Source organism: Gossypium arboreum, unplaced genomic scaffold (genome assembly GCF_025698485.1).
Source record: "Gossypium arboreum isolate Shixiya-1 unplaced genomic scaffold, ASM2569848v2 Contig01109_ERROPOS376215, whole genome shotgun sequence".
In the NCBI taxonomy this organism is placed as follows: Eukaryota; Viridiplantae; Streptophyta; class Magnoliopsida; order Malvales; family Malvaceae; genus Gossypium; species Gossypium arboreum.
Window position 1 is genome coordinate 99822 of NW_026441215.1, and position 27701 is coordinate 127522.

Here is a 27701-nt window from a genome sequence, read left to right on the forward strand (position 1 = left end):
TTATGAAAGTTTAAAAATATCGTGTCCAAACATGCTGGATGTGATGTTGGTATTCTTTTAGAACGAAGGAAATCTTAATTCTTTTAATTCAAAGCATTACGGTTTTAAAAAGGGGATCTTATTTTTAAATCCTTTCAAATTTTTGACATTAAGACAGAAATCTATTCAATTTGGTACCAATTTTGGGCGTTGCGAGGGTGCTAATCCTTCCTCGTATGTAACCGACTCCCGAACCTATTTTCTTAATTTTCGTAGACCAAAACGTTCTATAAGGTGATCCAATCACACCTAAAAAGGTTGGTGGTGACTCCCATTTTTCGTTTTTCAAAAGTTGATCCCCGTTTTTCAAACATCCCTTTAAAAAATGGTTTCGACATTCAAAATACATGAAATGATAATATAATATATATACATGCATAGAAAATATATATTTGAAAATAAACTATATAAAAGGTTAAATATTATAATATATAAAATACATAATCAAATGTATAAAAGATAGGAATAAATATACATATTTGAAAAATGAATAAATTAAAATAAAAAAAAGGTTGAAAAACTAAGATAGACAAAGAATAAAATAAGAACAAACCACAGAGAGTAAGAACGCAAGAGGGAGAGAAATTTGAGTGAATGCTCTCAAGAATTCTTATTGCTTTCCAAAACTCAAGTGTGTTTACAATGAAGGGAGAGGCCTCTATTTATAGCTGAGCCTCCCCAAATCCAACGGTACAGATCAATTACATCAACGGTTAAGATTAAAGGATATCTACAAATTAAATCTCCAAGATTACAAGACCATATCTTCAAGATTGCATATCACATCTAAGATTGCATATCTTTAAATATTATATTTTCATATGAGTCAAGCTTATAGATGGACCTTAAATCTTTTCAAGTAATGGGCCATTTCGATTAGGCCAAATTATATGTTTGTAATTTTGTACTGGACTTGGACTTGGACTTTGTTTTATTATTATTTTTTTTTATTTTATTTTTTTTTGGATTTATTTCTGGGCCCAAAATTGGGTGTCTACAGCTGCCCCTCTTTGCTCATTGTTGTGTAATAGGAATAGAGCAAAGACTATAAAAGGACCAATTTTTCCCGGGCTCACCGAGTCTTGAGTTCTTGATCCTTGATCATCTTTAAATGGCCTCTTGACGGCTTCAATCTACTTTACTGCAACTCAGGAAGGCGATATCTGCTATCTTTGATCTGCTCCCTGTCTAATACAGAGACGCCAAATCTGTTATCTTCGATCTGTTTTCTGACAATACAGAGATGCCAAATCATCATAGATCTCTGCTATGTCTTCGATTTGCTCCTTGTGAACACAAGGATGCCAAATCATCTTGGATCTGCTTCAGTAAAATCATCTGAAGGTTAGATCTGCTATGTATCTGCTATCCGTCGAAATGGAGATGCCAGATCTGTTATCTTGGATTTGCTTTGGTGTAAGAACATCCGAAAGTCAAATCTGCTATGTCTTCGATTTGTTCCTTGTAAGCACAAGAATGCCAAATCATCTTGGATCTGCTTCAGTATAAACATCTGAAGGTTAGACCTGCTATGTACCTGCTCTCCATCAAAATGGAGATGCCAGATCTGTTATCTTGGATCTGCTTTGGTGTGAGAACATCTGAAAGTCAAATCTGCTATATCTTCGATTTTTTCCTTGTAAACACAAGAATGCCAAATCATCTTAGATCTGCTTAAGTATAAACATCTGAAGGTTAGACCTGCTATGTACCTGCTCTCCGTCGAAATGGAGATGCCAGATTTGTTATCTTGGATCTGCTTTGGTGTGAGAACATCTGAAAGTCAAATCTGCTATGTCTTCGATTTGTTCCTTGTAAACACAAGAATGCCAAATCATCTTGGATCTGCTTCAGTATAAACATCTGAAGGTTTGCTATGTACCTGCTCTCCGTCGAAATGGAGATGCTAGATCTATTATCTTGGATCTGCTTTGGTGTGAGAACATCCGAAAATCAGATCTACTATGTCTTCGATTTGTTTCCTGTAAACACAGGGATGCCAAATCTGCTATCTTCAACTTGTTCCATATAAACACAGGGATGCCAAATCTGCTATCTTCAACTTGTTCCCTATAAACACAGGGATGCCATGCTGAAATCTTCGATCTGCTTCCCTGTAAGTACAGGAGTGTCAAATCTGCTATCTTCGATCTGTTTCCCTAAAAACACAAGGATGCCAAATCTTGTTTCTTTGATCTACATTGTCCCGTAAAAGACATAACCTGTAGAATGCATATGATGCTCATGCCTAATGATTAGGATGCTATAATCGAAGTGAGTTCAATGCTCCTAATTAGACATGTTATGATGCAAAATGTTATGAATATGATTTATATTGCGAACGTCATCACTCATTCCCTCATCGAAGTTTTATTTTTATACTTCTTGATGTATCAATCATACTCTGCTTGTATGCTTTGAATCAACTTAGTCCTATTGTACCATTCTCCAAATGTTGTGACCCGTTGGAGATGTTTATGAAATGATCCTTTCTTAAGATCAATATTGCTTAAAACGTCCAACCACCTTTTAGACTGAAGAAGAAATTTCCCCGAGTACATCCGACCCTCAAATATGGAAATTCTTTAAACAATTGTCTTGTTTCAGTTTCTTGTATTATCTAGAAATTTCCAGAGTAATATGCAAAACTTTGTTTGTAAAGATATTTAGTTCATCTATCATTATTTTAATGCAACATACTTTAAAAATAATGGAAGATGAATTTAATCTTGAGAATAATTAGATTTGAATAAATTTGTCAAAAATACAAAGGAAATTAATCTGAAAGCTATCTTTGAGAAGAAAAAGAATCTAAAGATAACAAACAAGACAAAAGTTAGATGCCCTAGATATCGCCGCTTGAGCGTTTATATGCCAGCTCCATGAAGAGTTTCTTGAATTTAACACGTGTTTAAAAGATCCAAAGTACTTTGTTGATGCCACGATATGCAGCATATTTCACTTCTTGTCAAATCTAGTATAGCAAGATCACTGCACGCCTTTCAAAATTTGATCTGCCCTTTCGGGTTTTCAGCTCAAAACCCCTTTGGTCTCAAGGCGCCCTTTGCGGGTTTTCACCTTGGCCTCTGCATTTTTTTTCTTTTTTATTTTTATTTATTTATTTTTTCTTTTTCTTTTTTGAAATAGAAGTCCCAAAGTGCCATTTGCGGGTTTTCACCTTGGCTTCCCTTCTCCTTCAGACAAAGTACTCCTTGACCGATTCCGAATTTACTGGATCAAAGAAATTCTTCCTATCCATTTCTTGTCAAAATCAGTGCACCTCTAGAGAAAGCCCTCTTTGCAACATATGGCCCTTCCCAATTCGGCATCCTTTTGCATGGGAAGGATCTCTTTCAGCACAAGGTTTCCTTTATGAAATTCTTTTGGACGAACCTTCTTTGTCATAAGTCTGTGTCATCCATTCTTGGTACATTTGCTTAGGATGATTACTTTCAAGTTAAGTTTACTAGAGGTATTCAATTCTTGACTCTATTAAATCTTGGAGGAAAAATCTTGATTCATAAACCCATGAGAAAGGGATTGCCCTAGCAGCAGTCCTGGCTGTTGTTTATTAAACCCTACAAAAAGATGGTTCAATGATTCTCAGCAGACAAGAATGAAGTTGCTGACTTTATCCTTCAACCTGGAAAGCTGAGGTATAGAGATTACTCCCAGAGCATACATCCTACCATGACTCGATGATGTTTCTGAAGTATCCCTAATCTTCATAAATTACCCCCAACTGTGAAGCTGCCAAATAAGCGTAGCAAATAGGAGCCACAACAAATATGGTTGTGGTGCTCCTTTGATACATATAGGATAGAGAATGAACAAACTCTTGCAGATCATCAGCTGAAAACCTAGCCTGGTCTAAGTGAACATGATAGTGGGTCTGCCTCATGCTTCCAATCATTCCAGCATGGGTACCAAGGTAAAAATCATTGTTCTTTGGATGGCATACTTTGTTGTCAATGACAGTACCATGTAGCACATTGTCAGGAGATCCCTGATGAAAAAACTTGGTATGATGGTTTTTTGTACAACAATAACCACAATCTTTAGGGTTCCACTACTCATCAAGGAACTTACAAGCCTCATTAACTTGTTCAAAACTTGATTGAATTGAGACTCGCTAACCCCATCCCTGAAAATAATGATTTGATCAGGCTTTCTCTTCCCTGAACTTGTATAGAAGTCTAAGAGAGCTTCCTTCATGATACCGTCATCCACTTTGTCAGAAACTGGTTTTGAAGAAAGAATCTATCATTTTAAGTTTCAGAGACTGTGTACGGCCTGATGCCCTTAGAAATTAATGGCCAACGCTTGGAGCTAACCATCACAGCTATTGACGGCACATCAGACTACTCAGGAGAGCCAAACAATGTACCCATTCCAAGGATGATGGCTGGAACCTTTAAAACAACTGGAATTGAAGGTGTTTGCCCCAACGTAAGCATAGGGAGTAAGCGGTAGTTTCTTATGCTATTTTTTACCAGTCTCAGTCATCTTCTGTAATTTATTTTTTCTTCTTTTTCTTTTCTTTTGGCAACCTTTGTTGTACTGTGGTATGGCGCCTTATCTTTGAAAAGACTGCAAACTTTTGGCATTGTGCAGTTGGATATGATCTTTTTTTTTTTGAAATGGATGACTATTGACTTTGTAATATTGGCATATGAAGATATCTCCCCCTCTTAATGGAGTAGTTGACGTCCACAAAGATAAGTCATTGTCAGCTTGAAAATTTCGATGAGCTCGGGCCTATAACATACATGCCCCATAAGTCTTGACTCCTTTAAATTTGGCATTCATTGAACAACTAATGCGATCCCTTTCCATGGTGGACCAACAGTGCCCCAAAACCTCATGTTTATCCTGGCAATTGCAAATCCTCTTGCATGCGTCTTTGGACCACATTTTTGAATTCCCATAATAGTCTCAACAAGGTCTTATTTTGTCTCCTCAGCTAATTCCAATTTTGCAATCTTTTCTTCCTCTTAGGCTATATTTCCTACCACCACTTCATGGGGTAAAAACCATTTTCAACAAATTCAGAAACAAGTCACAATTTCTGTCACCTTTAAAGTACTGAGATTCCTCTAAACACATATCGCACTCAAAAGGAACTCTGAATCTGTAGTATCGTTGCCTGTGTCATTGATATCTAGGGATCTATGATAGGCACACAAAAGAATATACAATGAATAAATGAATTCAAGAATGACTATTTACATGAAATGAAAATTTATAAAGAATGTCAAAGGTCAAAAGAATCAGAATGAAAGAATATTTACTCAGATAAGTAATAAAAGTATGTTTTAATGAAAATAAAAATGTCTGAACATGAGCCCACTTCTCAAAAGAAATCTCATTACTCCTAGGCTTTAGAGCAACAAGAGTGTTCTGAATATTACTTCGTAAAATTCCTAAAGATTACAGGAAGTTCTTCTACAGTCCAATTGTTTAAAGAACTTCCTAGTTCATAAGGGCGAATGCCCTCAAGGTTCCTTTGTTCAGTCCCTTCCTCATGTATGACATTGATGGGATATTTTTATTTCCAAACACCCCCTTCTCCGGGTAAGCTATCCCTCCTGACACAAAAGTCGGGGATATGTAAGGGAACGACTTTAATTCCCATTCAACGTCTTTTTCACTCAGCCATGACCCTCTTCTCTCTCTCTCTCTTTTTCTTTCTCTTTTTAATAATTTTAACTAATTAGGGTCTTTTTATAATTTTGAATGCAAATGATGCATTGGAATTCTATAAGATGCAAATGAATGCAAAAGGTATCGATCTCGATTCAATCTCATTTAGAAAACTTTATTTAGAAAAAGAATATCTTTACATATAAGAGGATTACAAATACGCTTTCACCCTAATGCCCAAAGTTTTAATTCTATCTAATAAAAGGGGTAGCTCTCGACCTATATCCGACGATGACTCATGCATCATACTCAATACGTCAGTTCGTACTGCCAAGTCTTGAACGTGTTCAGCTACCTCTCGGATTTTAATTATGGCTTCTCCAATAAGGTAATCTCTATCTCTGACTTGTTCTTTAGACTGGCGCAGTTCTCTCTTTAAATGATCCTATTGTGCCTCAAGCTACTCGATAAAAAGCTTACTATCTTGCAATACTGATTCCAACTCCTCAACTTTACCTTTTAGCTTCTTTACCTCTATCGTGGAATCACGACTTCGTTGCAGATGAAGGGATCGCCCAAGCTCAGTCACCTTAGTTTTTAACCCTTGATTTTCTTTCTCTAAGGTCAAATTCCTGTATTTGCATCTCTTGGAACTTCCTCTCCCAATATTCAGCTTTGGACTTTTCCTCTCTGACCTCTTTCTGCAACTGATCTGAAGACCTTCCTATTCTTCAAGGATACTTGTGCCCTTTTGTAATGCTCCTTTAAATCATCTCGATCTTCATCAATCTTCCTTTCTCCTTCCTTTTTTTTTCAACCTCCATCTTCTGAACGTCAACGTCTAGGCTCAAGTATATCTTTTCTTCCTCGAGCTTTGCTATCCTCTTCTCGAGCTCTAAGTTCTTTCTCTCGAACTCTTGCTTCATAATTTCTAACTCCAAGGGTGTCACTTGCAAATATTCCTCCATCGGTCGAGCTCCTTCCATGCTTGGCCTAGGGATGTTATCATTAATCCTTCTACCTCTCCACTCGACATACCCCAGAGTCGTAGCAGGGCTAATAGCTACTTCCTTTAATTGACAAGTCTTGTTCCAAGCACTAGAGATCTCACTGACCTTTCTCTTGTAGTCAGCTCCTCTATACCCGAACTCACTTTGAACCAACCCGTAAGTTGTCGGTATGAACTGTCTCAATCCATGTTGCCTCAACACAAGCAAAATGGCATAACTAATGGCACCCCAAAATCCCAACAAAGGGACCCAATCAAAGCTGCCGCATCGGTAAAGAATCTCACCAGGAATCATCCATAGAGCCCTCCACTCCAAATCCTTTGACTGCAGGTTCTGAAGTAGCGCTATCCAATTTTTTCAGGAACATCAACTCTCCTAGTTGAAGCTGTTATGTCTTTCAACAGGGAGTAATCCTTGAAGAAGACTCGACAAACCACCCTATCTATCAATCGAAAGTGACTGTAGAACCAAGCTAAAAATAACTGAGCACAACCAACAAACCTGCCTGCACTGGCCCTCCTACATGCATTCAAGGACCTGAACGTCTCCACCAAAATTGCAGAAACAGAAGTGACCCGTTTGCTAAGTCGATGGAAGAGATCCATGGTCGCCTCGTCCACATATCCCAAGGCCCTAGGGTCCATCCGTATAAGCTTAAGGCAAAAATGTCTACCCTCTTCGCCTCGTCTGGATGTGACTGGATCAGATCCTTCAAAGCTCCCCACGGAATGCACTTACTCTCAACCTTTTCCTTAATTCTAGCCATGATCCACTGCTCGCTCATCCCCGTAATAGTCATCAACTTCTTACCAAAGGTTGGGACACAAGCAGCTTGAGAATAAATCCTATCACACTGAAATCTAGGACACCGAAGTAAGGCTGTGTACTCCTCCACAGTAGACACTAAATCTACCTCGCCAAAGGTAAAACAACTGTATACTGTGTTCCAGAACTAAGCGAGAGCTCGAAACAAGTTCTCATCAACCTGAATATCAAACAAATAGGGAAAATCTCTATACTTACCATAGAATGATTGCTTGGTCTCATTGCCCCACTGATCCCAAATCGCCTTAAGCTCCTGCAGATTATTCTGTGTAACACTGATGCGAGTGTAGTCTGACAACTCTGACACATATCCCGTAGTTATGCTATCCCTTTTTCCTAGCTGAGTTTGCTCAGACCATCTATGGACGTTAACGTTGCCCTCCACTCTATCAAGAAGTCCGTTCTCCATAATAAGACTTTCTAACTTAGAAACTGACCGTGAATCGATACCTTTTAAATGCGAAATGACATGCAATGAAAAAAAGAAACAGTCAGTATCACATGATATTAATAAACTCAAGAATGATATGTGAGAGTAATATCTAAAGTATAATTCTAACTAAGTTGAGCTCTTACGGTTTTTCTATATGAGGTTTTAGTTCTAAAGTTGAGGTACCTGAACCAGCAAATTCCTCGATTCTTACCCATTATAGGCTCATTCGAATTGAGTTCAGTTCAGGGGAATACATTTCCCTATGGCTACACGGAGATGAAAATCTCACGAAACCATAGGTACGGATGTATCCCGAAAGTGATCCACTATCCTGCACGGAGGTGAAAACCTCACGAAGGTGTAGTTTCTTACTCCCACTTAAGGGTGTGACCATAACGATCATGCAAATGAAATGCGTATCAGAATATAGCAACACATGCAATACTACAAACACATGTAATGCAAAGAGGATTAAATTTTAAAACTTTTAATTTCCGACATTAAGACAAGAGATACTCAATTACACGACTTGACTCTCTTATTAGTCCCCAGCGGAGTCGCCAAGCTGTCGAAACCATTTTTAAATTGAGTTTTGGAAAATAGGAATAGACTTTAAGAAAAATGAAAACGGGAGTCGCCACCAATCTTTTTAGGTGTGATTGGATCACCTTATACAATGTTTGATTTTAAAACATTAATTTTGGTCTACGAAAGTTGAGAAAACAAATTTGGGAGTCGGTTATGTACGAGGAAGGGTTAGCATCCTCGTAATGCCCAAAAATTGGTACCTAATTGATTATCAAGTGTCTTTAATGTTGAAAATTTGAAAGTTTTAAGATGCAAACCTCAATTTTGAAAATTAAGGCTCACTTATTTCAAACGAGTCAAAACATCACATCTAGTAAGTTAGCACGCAACATTTTAAAACCTTCGAAACTAAGCTGGACTTTCGAAAATTTCTATCTTGAAACAAAAAACGCCATATCCAGTAAGTTAGGACACTATGTATTGAAATCTCGAAATAATTGTTTAAGTTTTAAAACTCAAAATCACTTAGAAGGGTGCTTGACTATTCAAATTCAACAAGAAAAGTCGCAACCCAGTAAGTTAGGGCACTACCTTTCTCGAAGTTTCCAAACATCAAGCATTGCCTTTTATTTTTTAAAAAAAAAACCTTGGAATATTATTTTAAATGACGTTTTAGGATGACATATTAATGCATCATGAAGCATAGATGTACAAAATATTCTAACATTTCCATACAAACATAAATAATATCATTAAAACAAAACTAAATAACATGAACATACGTTTAATGAAAAAAATCATAGGGTAAATATAAGATAATAAACAAATAAAAATATGAGTAAACTAAAAGAAAAACATAATACATGCAAAAATTATACAACAATATATATCATAAAATAGCACATAAAAGAAATAATTAAACATAGCATAAAAATGAAACTATGCACAAATAAGATAAATGACATACACTAAAAAATGAATAAATAGAACATTTACAAATTATAAAAATATAATGCAATAGTTCAAAATACATGAAATGATAATATAATATATATATATATATACATGCATAGAAAATATATATTTGAAAATAAACTATATAAAAAGGTTGAAAAACTAAGATAGACAAAGAATAAAATAAGAACAAACCACAGAGAGTAAGAACGCAAGAGGGAGAGAAATTTGAGTGAATGCTCTCAAGAATTCTTATTGCTTTCCAAAACTCAAGTGTGTTTACAATGAACGGAGAGGCCTCTATTTATAGCTGAGCCTCTCCAAATCCAACGGTACAGATCAATTACATCAACGGTTAAGATTAAAGGATATCTACAAATTAAATCTCCAAGATTACAATACCGTATCTTCAAGATTGCATATCATATCTAAAATTGCATATCATATCTAAGATTGTATCATATCTAAGATTGTATATCATATCTAAGATTGCATATCCTTAAAGATTGTATTTCCATATGAGCCAAGCTTATAGATGGACCTTAAATCTTTTCAAGTAATCGGCCATTTCGATTAGGCCAAATTATATGTTTGTAATTTTATACTGGACTTGGACTTTGTTTTATTTTTATTTATTTTATTTTTTTTTTTTGGATTCATTTCTGGGCCCGGGAAAAATTGAGTGTCTACAAGTACTTCTATCCATATCATCCGTTGAAGGTCAAGGAGGAGGAGGTGGTGGTGTTATTGATGTTGTTGCGAAGTTTGGTGCAAAGGTAGATGAGAAAACAAATTTGAGTAAGGTAAGCAAAATATCATATAACTTTATAATCAGCAGATAAAAGTATGCATAACTATTTTTCCAAATCTCTTATCTTTATATGTATCTTTTTTATTTTTTTATTTGGTTTTAGCCATTGTTGGATGCTTGGAAAGAAGCATGTGCCTCTACATCTCCGTCAAAAACTGTGATTCCTAAAGGGATATATTTTTTAAGTACAGCTACCTTAGATGGTCCTTGCAAGGCTCCTATTGAGCTTCAAGTTCAAGGCACTGTGAAGGCTCCGGCAGATCCTGGTGCTTTCAAGGAGCCTAAATGGATTGCTTTCAATAGAATTGAAAATTTCAATTTCTCTGGCGGAGGAGTTTTCGACGACCAGGGATCCACTGCTTATAAAAGGGAAGGTTGCAAAGGTCATGATTATTGTGGTTCACTTCCTATTGTAAGTTACTTTCTTATTGAGAAGTTATGACTTTTGTTTTTATAAATAGAATTAAGTAATAATTATTTTTTGTTTTATTCTGGAATTAAACAGAACCTAAGGTCTGATTTTTTAACCAACGCAATGATACAAGATATAACTACCAAAGACTGCAAGCAGTTCCAGGCTAATGTTCTAAGATACAAAAACATTACTTTCGAACATTTCACCGTGATTCGCACTTTTGTGAAAGCCCAAACATAGATGGGATTCACATTGGGAGATCAGATGGGGTCAATGTTCTTAACTAGGAGATAAAAACTGGTGATGATTGTGTTTCAATTGGGGATGGTTCCAAAAATTTGGTTATTAATGGAGTAACTTGTGGACCAGGACATGGTATCAGTATTGGTAGTCTCAGATTGTTTAAAAATGAAGAACCAGTTGATTGAGTTACAATAAAAAATTGCACCATGACTAATACTTCCAATGGTGTTAGAATCAAAACTTGGCCAGGTGCTGAACCTGGCACTTGTTCAAACATTCACTTTGAGGATATTACCGTGACCAATGTCAGTTCTCCTATTACAATTGATCAAAAATATTGCCCATGGAACAAATGCAAAATAAATGTGTGTACATATTTAGCAAAATCGTAAGAGAGCAAAAAGAGTTAACCGGTCATTGAATCATTATTTTGTTGATGCAGGAAAAATCAAAAGTTAAACTAAGCAACATTAGTTTCAAAAACATTCACGGCACTTCTTCGCGTCCAGAAGCTGTCAAGATTATTTGTAGTGCTACTTTGCCTTGTGAAAATGTGGAACTTGCAGACATTGAAATTACGCATAGTGGACCGACTGGACCTGCATTATCACAATGTTCGAATGTGAAGCCTAAAGTTATTGGCAAACAAAATCCAGCTGCATGTTCTGCCCCTATCCCAGCAAAACCTACCCCGACCGCTTAATCAGTAGCATAGGTATAAATTTTTTTGATGACGTTGTATGCATAAACTTATAATTATATTTATTTTGCAAAAAATTTTGTTTTTTATATTCTATGTTATTAAGAATATTTTCATAAACTTAATTATTTTTAAAATACACTTCAACAAAAATATTACAATGTGACAACATTTTATGCATTTAGGCTTACGATATAATTATTTTTAGAATCTTCTTGAACCGAAACTATTTAATTATTTTGTTTTTTCATTTATATAAATTTGTTATTTTTATTTATAAAATTGGCATAATAAAATTTTAATAATCAATATTTATACATTGTATCAATTTAGTTTTGATTCTAAAATAACCTTTAACTTTTACACCTTGTATAATTTGATTTTCTTTTTAGTTTTGTTTTTTATGACTCTTTCACCTTAAAAGCTAAAAAATAAATTTATCAATTAAATTTGATCGAAAATATATTAAAATTAAAACCTAAAAATTTAATATAATAATTTTATCTTTTTTATTGTTTTAAATTTAACCTTGAATCTTACAAATAAAAGCAAAACTCTAAAAATACAAAATTAAATGTTAGGGAGTTGAATTTTTTAGAATAAAGATTAAATGGACACAATGTATAAACAATGAGAGCTAAAATTACTATTATGTCAATATTAAAAGCTATCAAAGTTTTATAAAATGTTTGGCTATGGAATCCATCAAACTGGTTGAATCAAAAAACGATGGTTTAACACAATAGGCTATATACTAAACGACCCATCATTGCAACGAATTAGTGAATCCTCCTTCGGCTTACATATTAACCGTGGCATTATCTAGCAGGTACGATAGTTTAACATAACTATCAATCAAACAAGCCCTTCTCGAGGAAAAACTGAGAACAAGTTACCCAAAAACCATCATATAATCGAAGAAAATCCTCCCTAGATTAAACTCAAACATTATGAAACTCCAACTTAAGGCCTCGTTGGCCTTACAATTAGGACCAATCCTTCATTGGCGCTATCATAGTTATGTTTTAGGGAAAACGTCAGACTCCTAGGATTAACACGAGTTGGAAGCCACCGAGTTCAAAAGATAACTGGTGGCTTCATGTTGTTTTTCTCTATATTTGGTATAAGTCCAACATTGATACGCTCGATTTTTATATATATATATATATTTGAACAATCATACTTATATTCATATATTCATATATGTTAGAAATAAATTAAAATTTAGTAATATAAAGGGTTAGATTACTTTTTGGTATCTGAACTTGACAAATTTTCTCATATTGTGGAACCCTAAACCTTAAATTTGACAATTGATTCTACTTTGAGGCTTGGATTTTTTTTCTCTAAATTAAACCTTGAATTTTTTAGTTGTTCTCACAATAGGGTTTGAAATTTTTTTGGTTCAAGTTAGTCCTTAAAGCCCCTAGAGTTTAGGCCTCAATGTGGGAACCATTGTCAAGTTTAAGGACTAACTTGGACATAAAAAAATTCAAGCCCCAAAGTGGGAACGATTACCTTGTTCAAGTCTCAATGTGAGAACAATTTACTAAGCTCAAAACCTAACTTTGGCAAAAAAAAAGTTCAGACTCCAATGTATAAAAGTTACTAAAATAGTTTCCACTCTAAAAACGTTTTTCGCAAAATTCTCGGAATCACAATTTTCCATTCTTCACATGTATCTCTTTTTACCAAAAATCCGGAACTTTGGTCTACACCAACGTATCACATCATAGATACTTTAGTCACTTTATCAAATAAAACCTTGCACATGCAAACCCCATCTTACCGATCTTTTCTCGTCAGATGATAAATCATAATCCAATAAGATTTCTCTCTTAGAAAATAATAAAAATTTTGATTCAATTTGGATAGAAATTCTATCTCACAACCACTTCTATAATATCACTGATTTCTTTTATTCCATATACTTGCATAATCTATTACAACTCAGATAAACAAACATTTTGCAATCGGAGTTCATATAAGGATCCTTTACGTAACCTTTAACCAATCTGTATACTTATTCCATACCAGAACAATAATAACGCTGATAAAGGGGTGAGGTCGTTAAGCCTCGAAAGGAACTTTCATATTTGTATACACAGATATCTTTATCACTCATCGTCATAATATTACGCACATTGATTCAAACATTTCAAATTTCCAACTCGTTACAGATACATTTTCACATATCTCAGTAATACATGCAACTTTATTTCATGTGAATATTAGCAAAACATAAGTGAATTTATCACAATTCAAACTTTCATTTCTCTTACTCAAATTACCAATAATGTCTTATCAAGTTTCCACATTTAGTATTGATCACTTGTCAATATTTATCAAATCAAAAAACGTCTTACGGTTTTGAGTACATCGCTCACTTGATGCCATAGTCCAACTATGGTCTTATACTAGCTCTGCCCTGCCCGTGCTGATGCCTATTCCCGATAGGTCTTACAGTAGCACTCATTGGGCTGTACAGATGCCTGTCCTAGATAGGTCTTACGCTTAGCACAAGTGGAGCCGATGCCACATCCCCGACAGGTCTTACACTAGCTCATCTATCTCATGTATTGCCATGGTCCAACCATGGTCTTTTCCGTCGATTCACTAATGAACGATTGTACTCATTCCCTGCATTCCACCCAATTTGATCTTTCCTTACCATTTACTTTACACAATCTTATACATATCTTTACACTGATGCACACATATCATAAACTTCTTTTCATACCTTTCAATCCGTCATATCACAAATATATCACAATCAGTTCAATAGTTTTTTCGGATCAATTAATAATAGCTCGGTTGGAACACATCATTACCTGAGCAAAACAATTTATGAGAGCCGGGAGATATCACATCATCACGCTTTACTTACGGCATGTATAGCTAGACTCTTATACTTGCTATGTTAGTCCGAGAACCGACTAAACCATGGCTTTGATACCATTAAATGTAACACCTCTCGCCCGTATCCCTCACCGAAACAGCGTTTGAGGTGTTACCTGACTTAAACTCAATCAATCACACAAAAACCGTGCTGAAAAATTTCAATCAATTTAAAACTTTTCTTTTCACATGCAATCTATCCCATATATGAGCTTACGAGGTCCAAAACATTAAAACCCTATACATGCCATAGACTCGAAATACTAGGATTTACTTACACCGATAACGTAAGCTCGATAGTGTGATAATACCTCCGGCGAACTCCAACCCGAGCAGGTAACTGAAGTCAACAATCTATAAAACAGAGAAATGTAACAACGGAGTAAGCTTTCATAAGCTTAGTAAGTCTTAAGCAATGCAAACAAATAAACGCAATTATACTTCGATTATTTAATTTCTTAAGAGGCCAAATTCTAGGGATGTTGCCATCTGGCCGAATATACACAAGCACATAATGCACGTTCAGCATTCTTATCACACTTAATCTGAATTCATATAACATATTTTTATCAAATACCCTTACATACTTTCACACCCTGACCAGGTGTATCATGATCATAGGTATAGTTTTAACATTTATTCACGTACATATCACATTACTCCCTTATGATTCACTTCAAATCAAACTCACATATGAGTACATACTGCGTACCTGGCCCACTTTAAGTATTAAATGTATTCATTTGAAAATCTAGCATGAGGTACCTTAGTCATAGGCTTTTCTTAAATCACCGGCATTTCGCCTGCTAGGCTCGAGGCCCGATATCATTTCATCGGCTTTATAGCTTGCTAGGCTCGAAAGCCCAAATAGTATCTTACCGACATTATACACTGCTAAGCTCAAAGGCCCGAATAATCAAATCAACAAGTTCCATATAACATATTCATAGCAATTGAGTACTAACATCATTCGAATGTATATATAATTATACATCTCAAACACTTTTCTTTCATCTCATTTTCACACTTAACATTTGATAGCTTATGCATAACATTTCACTCACATTCATTTTAAACTTATCATTCGATTATAAAAGCACATTGCATATTTACCAACATGTTATACTTGCCATTAGGCCATATAAGCATGATACAATACACTATCATTTCATCTTTAACATTCAGCTAAACCCTTATCTTACAAGGAACACTTAATTCACATAACATATCATTTCACCTGCATTACGCCTGCTAGGCACGAAGGCCCGAATACACATCACCGGCACGAAGCCTGTTAGGCACGAAGGCCCGAATATAATACCAGCACTAGGCCTACGGGATTTATCCCAGATATAATACCAGCACGAAGCCTGCGGGATTTAACCAGGATATTTTACCAGCACGAAGCCTGCGGGTCTTTAAGCCCGGATATAATACCCGCACGAAGCCTGCGTGATTTAACCCGGATATTTTACCAGCACGAAGCCTGCGGGTCTTTAAGCCCGGATATAATACCAGCACGAAGCCTGCGGGATTTAACCCGGATATAATACCAGCACGAAGCCTTCGGGATTTAACCCGGATATATTACCAGCACGAAGCCTGCAGGATTTAACCCTGAATAATGCCAGCACGAAGCCTGCAGAATTTAACCCGAATATAATACCAGCACGAAGCCTGCTGGATTTAACCTAGATATACATTGAATATCATGCATATTTAATCATATTTTAACACCTCTCATTCAACATATCACATTAGTAGTCATTTGCTACATTTGGATATAAGCTCCTTATGAACACCATCATTTACATTTCGGTTCAAAAGTCATACGTAAATATCACATATCCATTTCACCATTCAAACTTAACCCATAGTGACCATTCGACTCTAAGTCATATACATAAATTATTTATCGCACAACTTAATTCAGGTAGAACCAAAAGGTCACAATTCATCTAATATGTACATATTGCTCACTGATTCGTACACAACCTTTCAAATTAGCAATTATAAGATGGTTCCACATAGCCCATCCTTATCGATAATTTACGATGGTTTTACCCTTACTCACATATAGGCATTTTACCTATGCTTCTCAATTGACATTTGTGATTCAATTCCAATCGATTTAACATGCATAAGTACATATCGCATACGACCAACTTAATGTATTTGAGCGAATTCGATTGTCGATTTAACACAAGGTCTCATAGTTGAACATAAACATGAAACCATTTCTTATCGTTCGATTCACATCAATCATCAAATTCATTTAATTTACATGTACTTAATTAGGTTGTTCGTTCCTGAATAATTTACTATACGGAACGAATCCACATATCGTATTAGCCCATAGTCTTATAGCACCACACTTTTAATAGTTTATCGGTAATTTTCCTGCTAGGTAATAACTGATTTCATCACCGCCATAAGCCCGCTAGACCTTTAAGTCGATGTCATTTCAACGGCATTACGTCATTAGGTGTGAAACCGAATATATATTATAATGCATAACTTATATCATCGATCACTAACAATTACCTCATCGAAGTTCACATTTAATCACTTTAGTACGAAGCCACCTTCGGCTACCACAACGGACTAAATATAATAATTGTATACACATCATGGTTTCCTTTAGATATTCAATAATCACAATCATGATATCTCCACCGAACATATACGCATAGTTTATTCATTGTAACACTCATTTAGTGCATCAAATTTCCAAATCCAATTCAACTTAGGCATAATAGCCATAATAAACATAGCCTTAAATCATTACATATGCGGCACATTAACTAAATAAAATTTACATTCCCTTTACCATATTAATTTAACTCTTAGGCATATAAAAGGAATCAAGCTTAAAAACTTAAGAACTTACCTTGAATGTTGCCGAACGATTACAACGGCTATTCGATTACTTTCTCTTTTCCCCTTATCCGAATTTGCCCCTCTATGCTCTTGAGCTTAAATTCAACAATTTTTAACTTAGTCATTATTCGACTATTCAAGCATCACTTTCAGAATATATAATATATATATATTCGACTTTCACACATACAGATCATAGTAAGCTTATAAGAAATCAATAAGCAAGTCATTAACAAATTTTTGTCAATGTTTACCACATAAACATAATTTCACTGCAAGCTGTCTTCCTGAGCAACAGTCACTAAATCATTTATAACTGGAGCTGTGACACCCCGAATGTGACCCTAGTCGGAGAGTGGTTTCGGGACCACGAAACCGAGTCACAAGAATAATTAAGTGTTATATTCTGTACTTATTGTATGTGGAATTGGTATGCGTAAATATTTCGTGTCTCGATTTTTATTAATTAGGTGCTAAATTATAAGAAAGGACTTAGTAGTGAACTTTGAAAGTACGATAGGGAAATAGGTGATGACTAATTAAAGCATGCATGCAAAATAATGGACTTGCATGTCAAATTCCCCCTTTCTACAAGTAATGGCCGGCCATGACAAAGAAATATGGGTCAAACATGTCATGAAACATGTTTTGTTGGGCATTAGGGAGAAATAGTAAACAAATAAGCATGGGTAAGAAAAGAATGAAAAAAAAATGTGTGTGAGAGAGTGGCATACCCCATTGCCGTGAGTTGTAGAGAAGGAAAGAAAAAAAAAATTTGTTCATCCTTTCTTTGAGCCAAAACTAAGGAAGAAGGAGGATTTTTGCTTCATGCTTGGTTTGGAAGAGATCTAGAAGGAGATTTGGCTAAGTTTGCATCAAGATTAAGGTATGTATGAGGTTGTGTTGGGAGTTTCATGCATGTTTTGGTTGCTAACTTGATGTGCATGTTAGCCATGGCTCAAATCTTTGGTATGCCATGGAAATGGTATTTGGCCAAAGTTGTTATAGTGATAAAGCCATTGCATGCTAAGTGTGAAGCTTGATGATGATGCATGCAATGATGGATTTTCTACTCATGAGTAAGATTTTGAGTTTTCTCTTTGTTTTATCATGATTAAAGTTGAAAAGGAGCATGATTGTCATACTTGGCCATGATGCATTCTTGAGCATGATTCATGCTTCTTGCATGTTAGTTAAAAGTTTGTGTTTTGGATGGCTATGGACACCTTGAAAATTCGGCCATGCTCATATATGCATATATATGATTGCACATTATGTTTGGTTATGAACTAAGTGCTGAATATATTGATTTAAAGAAGAAAATGTGGAAGAATGCTTGTGAAATTGCAAGCACAATTCGGCCTAGCACACATATAAGTGCTTGATGCTATATTATAAGTTTTGGGCCACAATGTGCAAAGCATAAATTAGTAGATTGCATGCTGTTTTTGTGAGGTATTAAGTGCAAAATTGACCTCAACATGTACATGAATATTCGGCCTTGGGTAGCCTATTGAAGGCCTTAGCATTTCCTTGATGCTCAAATAAATTGTATTGAATTGCTTGATGTAGTATAAAATGTGCATGACCATTGTGTATTCAAGCTAAAGAGTGGCCATATGACCATTTAAAATCCTTGTCATATTCGCCATAAGCAAGCACAATGAGGTTTTAATAAATTGAATTTGTTTGAATTAGCTCAAGAGCTAAGAGGGCCACAATTGGACAAGGGGAAGGAAAAGGTGATCGAATAGCCGAAAAAGCCGTTCGACAACATCCGAGGTAAGTCCTCAAGAAGTGACCTTACTTGAATTATGTGAGATGAAATATGGATGTGTATGATTATTGATTATGTGTGTATGAGTATTTGAATTCCACCCGGGCTAAGTCCCGAAGGCGAATATGCTAATGATATTAATTGTGTTTGAGCCTTAGTAACGAAAATGAAATATGTATGTCCAATGATTATTGATGTATGTGTGCATGAGAAATTGAATGATATCCGGGCTAAGCCCGAAGACAATTATGCTGGAAATTATATCCGGGTTAAGACCCGAAGGCAATTGTGCTAGTGGTTATATCCGGGCTAAGGCCCGAAGGCATTCGTGCGAGTTATTCTATCCGGGCTAAGACCCGAAGGCATTTGTGCACGTGATTATATCCGGTTATATTCCGAAGAATCTTGGGCTGGAGGTGAGTGTTGGTTGCTGAAATGAATTTAATTAGTACACTCAGACAGCCCAAAGGATAAGGTACGTTATATGTGCATTGGAAAGTCGACGTGTTTGAGCAACATTCGCTCAATCGACTAATGAATTTCAGTTATTGAATTGATTGATGCTTTGCGAACTTATACAATGATGAAGTATGAAGTAAGAATGTGTATTAATGAAATGATGCATTTGGCTATGTGAATGTATTGCTGTAAATTATAGTTCATTATATTCCTTGAGACTTACTAAGCATAAAAATGCTTACCCCGTTGCTTTGGCTCTTAGTTTTCTAGATTTCGCTCGAGGCAATCGGATTTGGGATCGTTGAAGTCGAAGTCATCCACACTATCAAGCCTCCATTTTGGTATAAATTTTTGGTTGAACTTGAGATGGCATGTATAGGACTACCTCTTGTTTGTTAAATACGTTGTAATGTAAGTATGTATGGCCATGCGAAAATGGCTCGAAAAGGGAGCATGAACTTAGACTTATTGTGGGTTGTATGTATATATATTTGGGGTCATGATGTGGCTATGGTTTGGAAATGGGAATGTTGGTCATATGATCAGCCATTGGCATGGTTAAAATGATCATATATGAACCTATGTATGGCAAGATTAGTTGAATCATGGAGACTACCAAATAGGTAAGTCCTACCTTAAAACAGATGCTGCCAGCTGCAGTGGCGTGAATGTGAAAAATCACCATAATTCATAGGAATGGAATCAAATAGTGAATAAGCTATGTAAATGAACCTTGATGAGTCTATTTTCATATGGAAGAAACGAAACGGTCATAGGAGTTACAGGTTAAGAGATATTAAAGCTATTGTGAGACAGGGCCAGAATGGTTTCTGGGTTCCCTGTCGCAACTTTAAAATTCACTATAAATTATCCAAAAGAATTAGGAGATATACCTTATATGTACAGATTCCATTTTGAGTCTAGTTTCATTAGAAACAAACGACACCAGCATTAAAGCCCTGTGCAGAGAGATATTCAAGTTATACCGCGCGAAGGTCAGAGCAGTCGATCCCTGTAACTTGGGTAACTTTAACTAATAAACTGTACCAATTGGCCCGACCAAAAATCCTAGAAATAAATCCATGGATGTATATATGAGTCTAAATTCAGGAAAATTTACGAAACCAGTTTCGAGTTTTGAAACTCGAGATATGATTTTAAGGCGACAGTGACGCAGTTTTCCAGCCTGACTGGAAATGTCAAATTGGTGGGCAAAAACATGTGAACTTGGTTTGTTAACCCTCGGGTCCGACACCGCGATGGTCTCGGGTTTGGGGTGTTACAATTTTATTGGTATCAGAGCCACGGTTTAGTCGATTCTAGGACTACCGTGATGTGTTTGGGGTCTAGCTATACATGCCATTAAATGATGAATCGATAGTGTGATGAATTCTGACAATTTGACTTCATGTTTGTTTATAGCAATGGATCCCGATCCCAACCGAGCGATAGCTGATGATGTGGAGAGTGTGGCGCTGCTCCGCGCAAGGGACAGCGCGGCGGACTCTCAACCTATGGCCAGCAATCCTAATGACGAGGCTAAGCAAGCCTTTTATAGTGTGATGAGCGAATGGTTTAATCAATACATTCGAACCAACACTACTGTTCCACCACCTCCATTCCCGACGAATGCAACCCCGCACCTACAATACCTCCGTTGGATGACCCAATAAGGTCGGGTAAGCCCCGATCGATAGGATTGAAAACATGGGGCCTTGAATTTAAGGCTACGGATGATGATGATGCCGAAGCGAGCTGAATTATGGTTAGATAACACTATCCGGTGCTTGATGAGCTATCCTGTACACCCGATGAGTGCTTAAAGTGTACCATCTCCTTGCTACGCGAGTCCGCCTACTATTGGTGGAGTACTCGACTTACGTGGTGCCTAGAGAGCAAGTGACTTGGGAATTCTTTCTAACCGAGTTCAAAAAAGTATATCGATCGAGATTCATCGACCAAAAGCGGAGGGAGTTCCTTGATCTTAAGCAAGGTTCTATGTCCGTTACCGACTCTGACGAAAGTTTGTGAGGCTTAGCGATGCTGCGAGAATGCATTTCGTCCGAAGCTATTATGTGCAAACGCTTCGAGGATGGGCTGAACGATGATATAAGGATGTTTGTTGGCATTCTCGAGATCGAGAGTTCGTAGTACTTGTTGAGCGAGCTTGTAAAAAGAAGAGCTTAGAAAGGAGAAACAAAAAGCTGATGTGGGGATTGGAGAATTCGAAAGAGGTCCTCGGAAAGTCTCTTCAACAAGCATCGAAGAGATTTGAGATGATGCGAGCCGGTCTAGAGGCGTTTGGGATTTTCTAGACGAGGACGCGATCGACCCCTGTGACCACGAGTCACCTCGATTGCCGGTGGCGGAAATGATCGCCGAGAGAGGACGGAGTGTCCACATTGTGGCAAATGGCATTCGGGAGCTGTTGGTTTCGTGATCGCTCTGCTATAAGTGTGGATCGGCCGACCATTTTATGAAGGATTGCCCGAGGATGCATGAACAGAATGCAAGTCAGAGTGCAAACCCGGGTGCTACCACTGCTCGAGGTAGGCCACCTAGAAATATGGGCAATGTCAGTGGCGGTCAGAGAGGATCTAGAGATGCTACCATCAGATCTGAGGCTCGTGCTCCTGCTAGGACTTATGCCATACGCGCACGCGAGGATCTGCCTCTCCAGATGTTATTACCGGTACTTTCACTCTTTTCAATACAAATGTAATTGCTTTGATTGACCCTGGTTCTACTCATTCTTATATATGTGAAACCTTAGCATCCAGTAAGACTTTGCCCATTGAGTCTACTGAGTTTGTAATTCGGGTGTCAAACCCCTTGGGTCATTACGTGCTTGTTAACAAAGTGTGCAAGAAAAGTCCCCTAGTGTTCCGAGGTTCTTGTTTTCCGGCGGACTTAATGCTTTTGCCATTCGATGAGTTCGATGTTATTCTTGGTTTGGATTGGTTGACCATGCACGATGCGGTTGTAAATTGCAAGAGCAAGACTATCGATTTGAGTGTGCGAATAATGAAATAATTGGGTTGAGTCCACGGACTTAAAGGGGTTGCCATTTGTAATATCGTGATGTTGGCCCGAAATATGTAAGAAAAGGGTGCGGCGTACCTTGCGTCACGTACTTCGATGACAAGGAATCGAGAAGAAACCCGAATCTGTGCCCGTGGTTTGTGAATACCGGATGTTTTCCCGAAGAATTGCGGGTTTACCACTGTTCGAGAAATAGAATTTGGCATCAATTGGTACTGGTACCACCCCAATTTCGATAGCTCCGTGTCGTATGGCACCAACGGAATTGAAGGAGTTGAAAACTTCGGTTGCAAGAATTGGTGGATAGAGGTTTTGCTCGCCGAGTTTTTCGCCTTGGGTGCGCCGGTCGTTGTTCGTGAAGAAGAAGGATGGAACCATGCGACTATGCATCGACTATCGTCGACAACAAAGCGACGATAAAGAACAAATATCCGTTGCCACGTATTGATGACTTGTTCGATCAAGCTGAAGGGAGCCTCGGTGTTCTCGAAAATAGATTTGAGATCGGGCTACTATCAATTGCGAATCCGAGATTGAGGCGTGCCCAAGGCGCCTTGAGCGAGATATGGTCACTATGAGTTCTGGTGATGCCGTTTGGGCTCACTAATGCCCTACGGTATTTATGGATTTAATGAATCGAATCTTTAGACCATATTTGGATCGATTCGTAGTCGTGTTCATTGATGACATCTTGGTCTATTCAAGAAATGAGACCGAACATCTTGAACACTGCGGTTAGTCTTTGCAAATTTTACGGGACAAGCAATTATATGCTAAGTTCAGCAAGTGTGAGTTCTGGTTAAGAGAGGTAAGCTTCTTGGGTCATGTGGTATCTGCATCGGGTATTCGAGTCGACCCGAATAAAATTTCAGCCATACTAAATTGGAAGCCTCCTAGAAATATTACTGAGGTTCGAAGCTTTTTGGGGCTTGCCGGTTACTACCGACGATTTGTAAAAGGCTTCTCAACGATAGCCACGCCGATGATGGCTACTCCAAAAGGATGTTAAGTTGAATGGACGGAGAAATGCCAAAAAGCTTCGATCAACTGAAAACTTATTTGGTGAAGCCCCAATTCTAGTGCAACCCGAGTCCGCAAGGAGTTTGTCATCTATAGCGACGCCTCTCTACTTGGGTTAGGTTGCGTATTAATGCAAGAAGGTCGAGTTGTGGCCTATGCGTCGAGGCAATTAAAGCCACATGAGAAAAATTATCCGACTCATGATCTCGAATTGGCCGCCATCGTATTCGCCTTAAAGATTTGGCGACATTACTTATTTGGTGAAAGGTGCCATGTATACTCGGATCACAAAAGTCTCAAGTATTTGATGACCCAACGAGACTTAAATCTGCGACAAAGACGTTGGCTCGAGTTGTTAAAGGATTATGAGTGATCATTGACTATCACCGGGAAAGGCGAATGTAGTTGCGGATGCCTTGAGTCGTAAATCGTTATTCACTTTCTGGCGATGAATGTGCACTTGTCTATCCGATCCGACCGAGTGTGTTAGTGGCTGAAATGAAAGCCAAACCATTATTGACACACCAAATTCGAGAAGCTCGAGAAAGTCGATGACGAGTTGGTTGCAAAGCGGCTGCGTGTGTTCGAACAAGGACTCGGAGTTTCAAATCGGCGATGACGATTGTTTGAGGTTCAAAAGTCGTCATGTGTCCCAAAGAATTGAACTCATTTCGATAATTCTGAATGAAGCCCATTGTAGCCGAATGGCAATCCACCGGAGTACGAAGATGTACAATGATTTGAAACGTCGATTTTGGTGGCATGGTATGAAGCGAGACATCTCCGACTTTGTTTCAAGATGTTTAATATGTCAACAAGTGAAAGCGGAACATCGGTGCCTTGGATTACTTCACCAATCACGATACCCGAGTGGAAATGGGATCGAGTCACAATGGACTTTGTATCCGGACCGCCATTGTCGACAAGTAAGAAGGATGCGGTTTGGGTCGTGGTAGATCGATTGACTAAGTCGGCCCACTTTGTCCCCGTCGCACGGATTTTCAATGGACAAATTAGCGGAATTGTACGTTTCTCAGTTGTGAAATTACACGGGTGCCTATTTCTATCGTGTCGGATAGAGATCCGAGATTTACCTCGCGGTTTTGGAAAAAGTTGCAAGAAGCTTTGGGTACCAAGTTGCATTTCAGACCGCCTTCCACCCCAAACCGATGGTCAATCCGGCGGGTAATTCAGATACTTGAGGATATGTTAAGATGTTGCGTCCTCGAGTTTAGTGGTTCATGGGAGCGGTATTTGCCGTTGATTGAATTCGCTTACAACAACGACTTTCAATCGAGTATTAAGATGGCACCCTACGAGGCTTTGTGCGGGCGTAAATGCCGTACACCATTGTTTTGGGTGAGCTTGGTGAAAGCAAGATTTTTGGGTGGATTTGATTAGGGATGCGAACGAGAAAGTGAAAGTAATCCGTGAAAGTTTGAAGATAGCCTTCGATCGTCGAAGTAAATGCGGATATGAAGCGTAAGGATATCGAGTATCGGTGGGTGATAAAGTGTTCCTCAAGGTATCGCCTTGGAAAAAATACTCGAGTTTGGCCGTAAGGGCAAGTTGAGCCGAGGTTCATTGGGCCATATGAGATATCGAGCGAGTCGGTCCGGTGGCATATCGTTTGATTTTGCCCCTGAACTCAAAAGGTTCACGATGTCTTCCACGTTTCGATGCTTGACGTTATAGATCCGATCCATCGCACGTGATTAGTCCATCGAAATTGAAATTCAAGCTAATATGAGTTATGAGGAAGAACCAATTCGTATCCTATCACGAGAAGTGAAAGAGTTGCGAAACAAGCGGGTTCCGCTAGTGAAAGTGTTATGGCTCAAGCACGGGATAGAAGAAGCTACTTGGGAGACCGAGAACTCAATGAGAGAGCGATATCCGAACCTATTTACGGTAAGCTTTTGGGACGAAAATCTCTTGAGTGGGGAGAGTTGTGACACCCGAATGTGACCCTAGTCGGAGAGTGGTTTGGGACCACGAAACCGAGTCACAAGAATAATTAAGTGTTATATTCCGTACTTATTGTATGTGGAATTGGTATGCGTAAATATTTCGTGTCTCGATTTTTATTAATTAGGTGCTAAATTATAAGAAAGGACTTAGTAGTGAACTTTGAAAGTACGATAGGGAAATAGGTGATGACTAATTAAAGCATGCATGCAAAATAATGGACTTGCATGTCAAATTCCCCTTTCTACAAGTAATGGCGGCCATGACAAAGAAATATGGGTCAAACATGTCATGAAACATGTTTTGTTGGGCATTAGGGAGAAATAGTAAACAAATAAGCATGGGTAAGAAAAGAATGAAAAAAAAAAATGTGTGAGAGAGTGGCATACCCCATTGCCGTGAGTTGTAGAGAAGGAAAGAAAAAATTTTGTTCATCCTTTCTTTGAGCCAAAACTAAGGAAGAAGGAGGATTTTTGCTTCATGCTTGGTTTGGAAGAGATCTAGAAGGAGATTTGGCTAAGTTTGCATCAAGATTAAGGTATGTATGAGGTTGTGTTGGGAGTTTCATGCATGTTTTGGTTGCTAACTTGATGTGCATGTTAGCCATGGCTCAAATCTTTGGTATGCCATGGAAATGGTATTTGGCCAAAGTTGTTATAGTGATAAAGCCATTGCATGCTAAGTGTGAAGCTTGATGATGATGCATGCAATGATGGATTTTCTACTCATGAGTAAGATTTTGAGTTTTCTCTTTGTTTTATCATGATTAAAGTTGAAAAGGAGCATGATTGTCATACTTGGCCATGATGCATTCTTGAGCATGATTCATGCTTCTTGCATGTTAGTTAAAAGTTTGTGTTTTGGATGGCTATGGACACCTTGAAAATTCGCCATGCTCATATATGCATATATATGATTGCACATTATGTTTGGTTATGAACTAAGTGCTGAATATATTGATTTAAAGAAGAAAATGTGGAAGAATGCTTGTGAAATTGCAAGCACAATTGCCTAGCACACATATAAGTGCTTGATGCTATATTATAAGTTTTGGGCCACAATGTGCAAAGCATAAATTAGTAGATTGCATGCTGTTTTGTGAGGTATTAAGTGCAAAATTGACCTCAACATGTACATGAATATTCGGCCTTGGGTAGCCTATTGAAGGCCTTAGCATTTCCTTGATGCTCAAATAAATTGTATTGAATTGCTTGATGTAGTATAAAATGTGCATGACCATTGTGTATTCAAGCTAAAGAGTGGCCATATGACCATTTAAAATCCTTGTCATATTCGCCATAAGCAAGCACAATGAGGTTTTAATAAATTGAATTTGTTTGAATTAGCTCAAGAGCTAAGAGGGCCACAATTGGACAAGGGGAAGGAAAAGGTGATCGAATAGCCGAAAAAGCCGTTCGACAACATCCGAGGTAAGTCCTCAAGAAGTGACCTTACTTGAATTATGTGAGATGAAATATGGATGTGTATGATTATTGATTATGTGTGTATGAGTATTTGAATTCCACCGGGCTAAGTCCCGAAGGCGAATATGCTAATGATATTAATTGTGTTTGAGCCTTAGTAACGAAAATGAAATATGTATGTCAATGATTATTGATGTATGTGTGCATGAGAAATTGAATGATATCCGGGCTAAGCCGAAGACAATTATGCTGGAAATTATATCCGGTTAAGACCGAAGGCAATTGTGCTAGTGGTTATATCCGGGCTAAGGCCGAAGGCATTCGTATGAGTTATTCTATCCGGCTAAGACCGAAGGCATTTGTGCGTGATTATATCCGGTTATATTCGAAGAATCTTGGGCTGGAGGTGAGTGTTGGTTGCTGAAATGAATTTAATTAGTACACTCGGACAGCCCAAAGGATAAGGTACGTTATATGTGCATTGGAAAGTCGGCGTGTTTGAGCAACATTCGCTCAATCGACTAATGAATTTCAGTTATTGAATTGATTGATGCTTTGCGAACTTATACAATGATGAAGTATGAAGTAAGAATGTGTATTAATGAAATGATGCATTTGGCTATGTGAATGTA

The 27701-nt window shown here is 37.6% G+C and overlaps 1 pseudogene; it reads left to right on the plus strand.

Moving 5' to 3' along the window:
• The window catches only part of LOC108489045 (polygalacturonase-like), a 52908-nt pseudogene extending 41304 nt beyond the window's left edge, over positions 1-11604 (plus strand).
• Positions 11605-27701: the final 16097 nt, after the last annotated feature.